The sequence below is a fragment of the Aedes aegypti genome, chromosome 1 (assembly GCF_002204515.2).
Source record: "Aedes aegypti strain LVP_AGWG chromosome 1, AaegL5.0 Primary Assembly, whole genome shotgun sequence".
NCBI classification, from domain to species: domain Eukaryota; kingdom Metazoa; phylum Arthropoda; class Insecta; order Diptera; family Culicidae; genus Aedes; species Aedes aegypti.
This window is the reverse complement of record NC_035107.1, coordinates 6,350,557-6,361,529: the sequence shown is the minus strand read 5'-3', so window position 1 is coordinate 6,361,529 and position 10,973 is coordinate 6,350,557.

Genomic DNA, 10,973 nt, shown 5'->3' with positions numbered 1-10,973 from the left:
AGTAATACTGTTCTATATGGTATGCCCTCTTCAACATCTAATCCAATTTTTCTTCCTGGAGCAATCTCTGGCAAAAGCCCTAGTGAAGAAATTGCTGTAAGAATTACGGTAGAGATTATTCGTGAAGGAATTTTCGAAATAATTCCTGGAGAATTCTCTGGAAGAACCTCTGGAGATATTTAGAGAGTAATTCTTGAAGGAATATCTGAAGGTTTTCCTAAAAGGATGTCTGATGCCCTATTTGAGCAGGTTTCAAAATTGCGATATATGTCAAAAGTTATAAAGTTGTAAGTTAGAATAATGTCGAATGATTTCGATTCCTTATATTATATTTTTTTAAACTAATTTGGTAGTAACGGAAATAAAATTCAAGTATGATAACTTTATGTTTAAGAGACCCATATAGCCTCAGCGGTAAACGCGCAGCTTTTTAGTAAGATAAAACTAATGGGCATGGATTCGATTCCCACCGGTCGAGGATCCTTTCGGGTTGGAAATTTTTTCGACTTCCCAGGTATACAATATCATCATGCCTTGGCATATATACATAGGCAAAAATAGTCAGATGGCAAACCTCTCCGTTAATAAATGCTGAGAAGCAGGCTCTGTTCCATTAGGTGCGTAACGCCAGGTATATGGCATGGTGTCCATTCACATCTGGATGAAAAATCATGTATTTTGAGCCGTCGCATGATGGTACTATATGATGGTCTGAAAATGTCCACATCACACCCTAGCGGAACCGGTTCCGGAATACTCCGAAATACCGGCCAAATCTAAATTTTGGGCCTCTTGGTGCTCTTGTAAATCGGAATGAAAAAAACATGAAATTTGAGCCGTCGTTATATACATGTGTATGAACTGCTGAATATGATATACGCCAGATCTTTCTGAAACAGGTTCCAGGTTCCCTTGTGCCCAGAATGGCCATACTGACAAACAATTTCCAAGGTTCCATTCTTGAGTTCCATATCTTTAAAATAAAGCTAAAAGAACCAAAATCGGTTGAGATATGGATTTTTGAGAGCGTTTTAAAGTCATGGGTCATTTTTGACCCTTAATCAAGGGGTGGATCACTTGCTCAATGTACATCAAATGCACATCGATTTGCCTTAAGGCGAAGTAGGCCGTCAATGAAATTTGTACACGTCGTTAATGATTGTTGCTAATTCATCTCACGATTTCGAATCAAAGAAAATCAGTTGGTTTTGCACTGACATAGCTGAAAAAGTATCAGCATACTTTATGCATGTTAGCGCGTACAGTGATTCTTTTTCAAGTCAATATAAACTATCAAGACTAAGTTTTATCACTTTGAAATGCATGCTGAAAAGTCATCATTGTTGCCAAAACGAATGACGGGCTACTTAGCCTTAATGCATAATGTGTAACTTTTTCTTAATGCATTAGGAAGGTTAAGCCATGTAAAAATATACTTAAGCCACTCTGGTATCTTAAGTCAGCTTGTCATTGTGCTTTGGTTTTCAATTTACAGGCAAACAGACTCATGAAATAGGGTTCTTAGAACTTTCATAGGTAAAATAAATATTGAGTGAAATTAGAAGCTTCTTTTCAAATTCAAACAGCCTACTTGACTTCTACTGTTAATTTTATATCGAGAAAACTAAGTACACGGCATTGATTTGAATTTTGAGCTACAGACAATCAGGTAGAAAAGTTTTTCTGTACTTTTTAGGTTAAATAAATTTTAAATGTTTTCGTAAATGTTTCTATTCATTTTTTTAATTTGACTTTTACAATCAATTATATGAGTTAAAACTACATCTAATCGCTTTGAATTTTGATTTACAGGCAAACGGGACAAAGAAATAGGGCATACCCCTTAAAAACCTTATATCTTACTATGACTATGTATATTATGTGTAATATCATAACAATATGATAATATTTCTCTTAAGCATATAACTTTAAGCATTCAAATGGTAAAAGAAAATCAAAAATCGGTTTGTTCATTGTAAAGTAATGTTTTTTTTAATATTTTGAGCAATTTTTATTGGAAGCCACTTAATTTCTGATTTTTCTAGCTGCGACCATGTTTAGTAATGTTTTTAATGGTGAAATAAAATTGTAGTATTTTTGTCTGATGGCTCAGACATTAGCTCTGAATCATTTCAGCGCTCTATTTTTAGGAACACATATTTTCACACCCCCTTTTTTCCTTGCTACGACTATAAAGAATATTTATATTTATTAGTTGAAGAGTCAAGCTTTATGACTGTGAAAGAAGATTTGAAATCGAATGGTCAGTTTTGGAGTAACGGCTGTTCAAAAATCTGTGTAACGTTAATTTTTAGGACCGTTTCGTGACAGGTAAATTTAACTCGAGATCATTATTACGAGTATAGAAGTTACTAAAAAAAGAGGTACTCAAATTCATAGAAGCATTAACTTGAATTTAATTGGTCTACATTGGTTTTAACTTGGTTTTTTCTCATTAACTTTCACATAAATTTTCAACGGTTCTATGCCGTGAGGCCGAAATTCGTTACGTTGAAGGTCATCAGGCCGAATGGATCATTAGACCGAAAGAGTAATTAGGCCGAAAATGTCCGATGATTCTATGGAATCGTTAGGTCGAATGGGTAACTAACAATGGCAGGTCAGGATAATTTGCGCTACCTAGAAGCCGCCGAATTATTTTTTAGGCCGTATGAATTGTAAGTTGTTAGATCAGAACAGAGGTGTGCGCCGCCGCTGAATTTTTTTTCAGCGCGCCGATTACTCAAAAATTGTCACGCTGCCTATCTTGAAACTATCAAGCCGTTTAGTTTTTCGGTATGTAAGGCAACCGTTCAAGAAATGCATAGCTCATTCAATATCACATCATTCACATTCGATGTTGTTTCTTGTATAGTAGTAGTTGAGTCTTGTACACATTACTCTAGACGGCCGTATCAGTCAAATGAAACCAACTCTAGTGGAGTAAATATAAATTGATCTCCTTGCTAACCCTTGTTTGTGTGCTATTATTAAACTTTTATAAAACAAAATGTTTTTGCTTGATGGTAATTTACTTTAAATGTGCCTACTTCAAATAATATCAAAGTATTTTTTAAAGTTCGCTAAGAATTCTTCATGCTAATTTCCTAAAAAAGGATTTTTATAAAAGTTCCCAATTTAAATCCTCCAAAATGGGAAAGGTATTTGGAATTTTTAAATGTTTCAAATTGTAGATGGTGCTGTTGTGGAGTTTGTTTTCTAAATATATTTACCTGCCCTGACGACATTCTGAAGCTATAGACAATATGCTATGTTTAAAGAAAGCAATTATAAAGAATATTGTTTTTCTTTTTATTTATTTCCGTATGTACCAACTGCCTATTCCTCAGCTAAGGGCAACTTCACCGGTGGTCCAAATCACTTTTATGGACCATGTTATAAATTCGAGCTTGCGCTGGTTTTGCAACACCAATGTGGCAATTTTATTTTCTACTAGTTTTCCGCTCATTTTTTTTTTGGAACAGGCTAACTGCCTGGTTCAATTTTGGTCGGATTTAGACCAAGATTTGACACATGATTGTTTACCAGTTCAATTTTACTCGCTGAAACTGACACCGTCTCTAGCTCCTACTAATTTGAGATTAGTAAAAAAGGAGCAATACTCCATCGCGGTTCCTCCGGCAATTCATTCGGCTACCCCATCAGGCTCTTCTCCAGGAACTCATACAGGACACTTCCAGATCATTAGGGTTTTTCTCCGGGGAATCCAAGGGTTCCAAGAATTACTACGGGAATATATTTGAAGATTCCACAACGAAGTACACCTACAGATATCTCCAGAAGCTCTTCCAAGCATTGTAGTGAAGTTCCTCCAATGTGGCCAACAGTATTTCTACCAGGAATTCCTCCGGAGATTTTCCCAAAAACTCCTCCGGGGATTTCATCAAGGATTATCGTCCAAGAATTCCTCTGGGGATTTCGTCCAGAAATTCATTGAAAAGTTCCGCTGGGGAATTTCTCTAGAAATTCCTTCGGAGACTTTTTCAGAGAATTTATCCGAAGATTTACTGCAGGAATGTCTCTGGGGATGTGCACCAGGAGTTTCTACAGAGATTTATTCCACGATTTCCTCTGGGGATATCCCCATTTCAAGAATTATTTTCAGAGAATTTATCCGGAGATTTCCTCCCGGAATTTCTCTTGGGATTTAAACCAGGAATATTTCCTGAGGATTTCTCTTAAGATTTCTCCAGGAGTTTCTCTTGAGATTTTCAAAAGCTATTACTCCAGGGATTTCGTCCAGAAGTTTTTCCTGTGATTTCCTTCAGGAATTACTCCGGGGATTGCCCCAATAAACACCTCCGAGGATTTCCTCCTGAAACTCGTCCTGAAATTTCGGCCAGGAATTTTCCCGGGGTTTTCGTCTAGAAATTCCTCCGATGATTTCGTTTTGAAATTCTGCCGGATATTTTTTCCAGGAATTACTCCAAGGAAATATTTCAGAAAATCCTTTGGTGATTTGCTCCAGAAAATCATCCGATGATTTTCTCAAGGAATTTTGAAGGGGATTTCCAATAGCAATTCCTAAGGGGATTTTCTTCAGGAATTCCATCAGATTTTTTTCCCCAAAGATTTCCTTCAGAAATTCCTTCGGGGGTTTCCTGTAAGGGGCAATTCCTGCGGAGATTTCTACAAGGAATTCCTTCAGCCATTTTCTCCTGAAATTCTTCCGGAAGTTCTTCGGAAAAGTTTCCGGAGCTCCAGCAAGAACATCTACGGAGCTCTGCCGGGAATTATTTCGAAGCTCTGAAATGGATCGAAAAAAAAAATACAGTTTTGCTGGTCTATTTACAATGTTGTGTAATTTGTGCTTACGTAAGAACGGTCGACAGAAAGGCAATTTTTAAGCTATCTTGACCTTAGTAAGAACTATAAGTGTCATGACTAGTCTCGCATCACGTATCGTGAATATAAATTACAACTCCCACAATTTTGGTTTCCCTATGACTGATGCCATCACTTAGATAGAGGGTGCCAGAAAGTGTGTTGGACTTGGTAGATTAGTAATATTAGGGACTTTCCGATATTGCAAAGTATCGATATTTGATTCGATACGATTATCGAATCAAAGTATCGATACCACCGATATATTGAAATAAAATATCGATATATCGGAATATCATATGATATATCTAAATGAAACGAAATTCATAAATCGCTCAGAGATCTGCCGTTTAGTTTCCTAAGATTCGAAAAAAAATCTTTGGATACTCAAGATTATTGGTATTTTGACCGATATGGATATAAACATCTTCTGTTGAGATACATTATAGTACAATTCGAATGGTAACTAATTTTTTGAATACCGTAATCGAGGGTAACATTGATCAGCGGAGCAATATTGATCGCAATGACCCTCCTCTTAAAAAGTTCAATTCAACATTTATCGATGAAATATTTTCAATGTATGGTGACTCCCTTCTTTCTATTCATAAGCTAATACACATTTGGGTTTTTGCAAAAATTGAGTTGTGTCCTTGCGTAAATTTCTCATCTTTTGGAAACAATGATTATGGATTACACGCTCAAAGAATAATTCCTCACATGAGTTCTGAAAACGATATGAGCTGAAGAAATGCATTTATTGCTAAAAATGACATAGATGAAAACGTTTCCGTTGTAAAAACTTTCATAAATATGTTCAGTCGAGCATAATTCACAAATTACTTTAAGCAATGCAGAAATTCTGTAGAAAATTGCCTACATTTAGGCGTATATCCCAATTCATTGTGTTCTTAATTTCGAAACAACTTAAAAAGCAAATGACTTGTAAGAGTGTGGTTTTCATATTCAGCTTCAGGGACCATGATTTTAGTAAGCAAAGATATGTTCAAAACAAAGTTCAGTAAGTTTTCAAGGGTGATCAATGTTACCCCATATCAGCTAAATCAAAAAATCATTCAAAACAGTGCATTAATCTTTCAGAAAACAAAAAAAAAGTTTATAGATACGACCATTGGGTGTCAGTACTTGTTTTAAAAATATAAAACTTGTGACATATTCACTGATCAATGTTACCTTGGATTACGGTACATCAAATTAATTATGAATGGAGAAAACCCTACAATTGTTACCTTATATTCAGCCATTCCATGAAAAACCGATCTAGTGGGTAACCGAATTCCGTGAAAATTTGCTATTTTGTTCCTTATCCGAAATAAGGATACACGTATTTTTGGATTTTTTGATTAGGGTGACCATTTCCGAAATAAGGTGACCAGAAAAATCTCGATTTTGCAAATTTTTTATTTATAAAAATATTATAACTTTTGAACAGTTTGACCGATTTTCAATCTTTTTGGACGAAATTAAGGCTAGAGATTTTGACTTAACAGGAAAAATATAAAATTTCACAAAAAGTGTGTTTTTTACATAAAAAAACTAAATAGTTTCCGTTTTTTTTTGTGTTTTGAAGACCTCGGGACCAAAGAGGCTATTGCTGTTCTTATTTTTTCTTGAAAGTTCAGAAAATTTTACGTCTACTGTCAAATTTTCAGCGACGTATGTTTTTAGTTTTTGAGATATATTTTTTTGAAAATAAAAAATCAGTCATTTTTCATCGGCACACACTGTAGGTCTCAGCGCATTAGATTTTTTATTTAAAAAAAAATCAAAACTTTTGAACAGCTTAACCGATTTCCAATCTTTTTGTATAGAATGATAGCTTAAAATTTCAACTTTTCAGACAAAATTGAAAAATCTGATAAAAATATGTTTAAACGTGAAAAAATATAAAACATTCTAGTTTTTTTTTAGAAAATTTCATATATTTTAATGGAAAAAAAAACTTTTCAAAGTTTTTTAATTTTTTCTATTTTTTCTGAAAAGTTGAAATCTTAAGCTTTCATTCCATAAAAAAAGATTGGAAATCCGTTGAGCTGTTCAAAAGTTATGATTTTTTTAAACATTTAAAATTTAATGCGCTGAGATCTACAGTGTGTGCCGATGAAAAATGACTGATTTTTTATTTTCAAAAAAATATATCTCAAAAACTAAAAAACATACATCGCTGAAAATTTGACAGTACACGTAAAATTTTCTGAACTTTCAAGAAAAATTAAAACAGCAATAGCCCCTTTGGTCCCGAGGCCTTCAAAATATGAAAAAACGGAAACTATTGAGTTTTTCCATGTAAAAAACACAATTTTTGTGAAATTTTATATTTTTCCTGAAAAGTCAAAATCTCTTGCCTTCATTTCGTCCAAAAAGATTGAAAATCGGTTGAACGGTTCAAAAGTTATAATTATTCTAAAAATAAAAATTTTGCAAAATCACGATTTTTCTGGTCACCCTATTTCGGAAATGGTTACCCTAATCAAAAAATCCAAAAATACGTGTATCCTTATTTCGGATAAGAAACAAAATAGCAAATTTTCACGGAATTCGGTGACCCACTGGATCGGTTTTTCATGTAATGGCTGTATTAGTGTACGATATATCGGAAGAAAATATCGATACCACCGATATATTGAATAGGAAATATCAATACCAAAATATCGAATATCGAAAGCAAAATATCGATACTCCGATATATCGGAAGTATCGGAACGTCCCTAATCAGTCATCAAACTTTTATGTTACAGTGGCTGTCTTACTTGAATGTACAAAATGATGAAATTATCACTGTTACTGTTTCAATTTAATTGCTTATCAGCTTTTCAGAATATACATATAAACCAGAAGTTGAATTCTGAGAAAGTCGCTCTCTGTAACAATCATGATCCGCTACACATCATGAGCGTTGTTCGTCTACTGCTACAGCTCTGATTATATCGGAGGGATGATGATAAAACCCAAGTTCCAAACCTGGAGAATATAATTGTTATTAGATGTTCGGAGATTGTTTATCATGCTAGTACCTACCCTCAATGGTAAATAAGCGAGAGCTTATTACATCTTTCGAAACATTGCCGATCATGGACCGATACAGATATGATGTTTTTCTTGGCTTGCTCTGATTGTGCTTCAAAATAAATTGAGAACGAAATCTGCAATGCCTGGTCAAAACATAATTGATTTGGCAATGTCTTATTGTATTTTAATCGGATATTGTGTAAGACTGGTTTATGACCGCTTTTTAAAACAAATGGTCCACTTTGCGATGTCATAGCCATTTTTATGTTTCTTATTTTTGGCGTTACGTTCCTACTCGGACCAAACCTGCTACTCTAGTCTAGTGTGGTTATTAGCATTTCCAGTTATAAACTGAAAGCTTTCTTTGGCAATAAAATTTTTTTTTACATATGAATATCGCGTGTCAAGAGCATGAAGATACCCTATGCTCTGGAAGTCTAGAAAATTGTCAACTCGAAAAGATACTCGACTGGTGAGATGATGCCATGATCCCTAGCTTTATCTGACTGAATAGCTGTTCGATTACCGCTACGGCTATCGGGGACATCCGCCATTGTTACTCGCTTTTCCTCCGTAGCGATGTCGTTGGTTGGCATTGGTTACCGTGCTCTGCTCGGTGACACTTTTCACCCGTTGAGATGAAGATCACCGCTTGCTTTGATGTTGATATTATTCGCTCAGTTCGGAAGCGTTCCGACTATAATGTGGTTGACTCCTCCTGGTCAGTGCGCGACGATCACTGATGTCCGGCTGTGCAAAACCGTTGTGCTCGCTCGCTTTTGGTCAAGTCGCTAGGTTTGGTGACACCAGCAATGGATATAGTTGTGTTTGTGGGTGAATATATTCATCATCGAGTGTCAACATGGACCGTGTAAGAGTCCGGTGGGACGATTATCTTAGGCGGTAGACCAACGCGCAGTTCTCAGTCAGAAGCGCGATCTCTTCGTTTTGAAGCTGCTATTATATAGGTATGATGTTGCGAGGAGAGTCGTCGCCTGTCGTCGTCGGTCGTAGTCGTTTGACTCTGACTTCTGGTTCACGAGCAATCTCGTATCTCTTGTGGCTGAGGGTGTCTTTCTTCTCGCCTTCCCAGCGAGCCGCAGTAGGAGGAACGCTCTAGAAGTACGGTCCGGGCGCTAAGATCGAGAGGTATTGATCCCGCGCGGTTGATGGTTTTTTTTGGTCTGCTTTTCCGCGAGTGACGAATTACTTGTATAACTGCAGTTTGGTGTGCTCGAACGGCGAGAGTGGCAGTGGCAGTAGGCTGTGAAATTGATTTTTACTGCGGCTGGCCAAAACGGAAGAAACGCGCCGATCGAAGTCGGAAAATTCGCAAGGGCAGTCGCCACCAGAGTCAGAGGGGTTTGTCTCAATTTTTCACTTTTCCGTACTGTCTCAGGAAAAAAAGAGAGCGTGAGTTTGTGTGCGGGGGAAAATCGGGCGACCAAATAGCATTCGAGCAGAAAAAAGTGTCGATCACCAAAAATATACGTGTGACGTCGTTGGACTGAAGGCGATTACGAGGACGACCATCAACGATTACGAGAGAGCGAAACAAGCGCGCGTGAGTGCCTGAAGTGGAAATGCAAGGAGCCGATCGATCCGAGTGAAGTTCGAAGGGGAATATAGCAGCAATTATTACCGTTTGGAGATCTACAAAGTAGGCGACTTGAAATCCTACACCGGATTTGTTTGCCACCGCCTGCTGCTACGATTGAATACGACCAGCAGGTGGGAATCATTGAAGGGGAGGAGGCAGTTGAATTTTTCCTTGGTCAGTGGATCGTATTCGAGTCAAGATCAAGTGTGTGGTTTCGCAGCAATCGTAGTAGTCGCCGTTGTTGGCTGTTGTGGTTTCAGATTGAGGAAGAGCGAAGAGTAACGCAGAAGAAGAAAGACAACGAAGGGGGGTAGACTACGACGATTCAGGAAGGTGGACATGTCTGAAGGAACACGGGTTTGATGGGAGTGTTCGGCCGACCCGTGTCATGCGAGCGTAAAGGATTAGTGGGAGGGGAAGGGGTAGCGTGTCGCTATACTGTCTCTAGGCCAGAAGTATGCGTTGAGTTTATTTTTACTGCTTAGACTATTTTTTTTACGGTCGACGCACATACAAAAGTCGCGGTGCACTCAATGAACGTTTATTTTTTTAGAAACAGTAAGTTGCTTGGATTAGCAGGAAAGTTCTCCGCAAATGAATTTTTAAGTACCAAACTCGTCTATGCACACCCCGTGAATTTGCTTTTCGTTTTGTTTTTCGCAATTAATTGGTTCTTAGTACCGTTTAAACGAGCCGATGCCGACTTGCAAGATTGACGGCATTGTTTACACCTGAAGAAAACATACGATCAATCGGTAATTCTGGCCAATAGCGTCTACTGATACCATCTTCTCCCCCCATCCCTGGAAAAGTACGATCTGCGATCAATCGCTCCGTTTCCTTTGTCTGAAACATGCGAATTGGGAAAATTGAAGGTTCCCTCAGGAATGAGGGCACTTATGCGAGGAGAATGATACCTCTTCGATGTAAACAAATCATAATTTGAAATTCGTGTTTGTATCTACAGTGACGTGGGAATCCTTGTTTTATCCCCCAATCAAAGTAGACAATGCCTGGTGAACGGTGGATGGTGATGTTGTCTGACGTGTAGAGCGTCGCAGCATGCTTTGGGTGATGGCAGAAGCTGGGATGGCGCCGATCGCAGTTGCCGATGCCATTGCAGTTCAACAAGCGGAGGATCCTCGGCCCATTGGGTCACTTTCCCGCCTACTGCGGCGGTAGGTGTGACCAGGAAGTCAGTGCATCGTCTACTGCGAGTGAAAAGCCTCAAAGTGCAACGAGTGGTGTTTCCTCAAGTGGTTCACGTGTGAAGACAATCGTTGAGAAGAGGGAAGCTGTGGGAGCAAGTGTTCATCCGGTGTTCAGAAACGGTGGGAAAATCGAAAGAAATTTTCCACAATAGCCAGTCTGAAAGTGCAAAAATAGTGTCGCCTCTGGGCGAGTTACAACAGTGGGGAAAGGCAAAAGGGAGCAAATCGGTGGAAAATAGCCGATTGGTGTTGTAATACCGACTGGGCCTGGTCTCGATGTGATACAA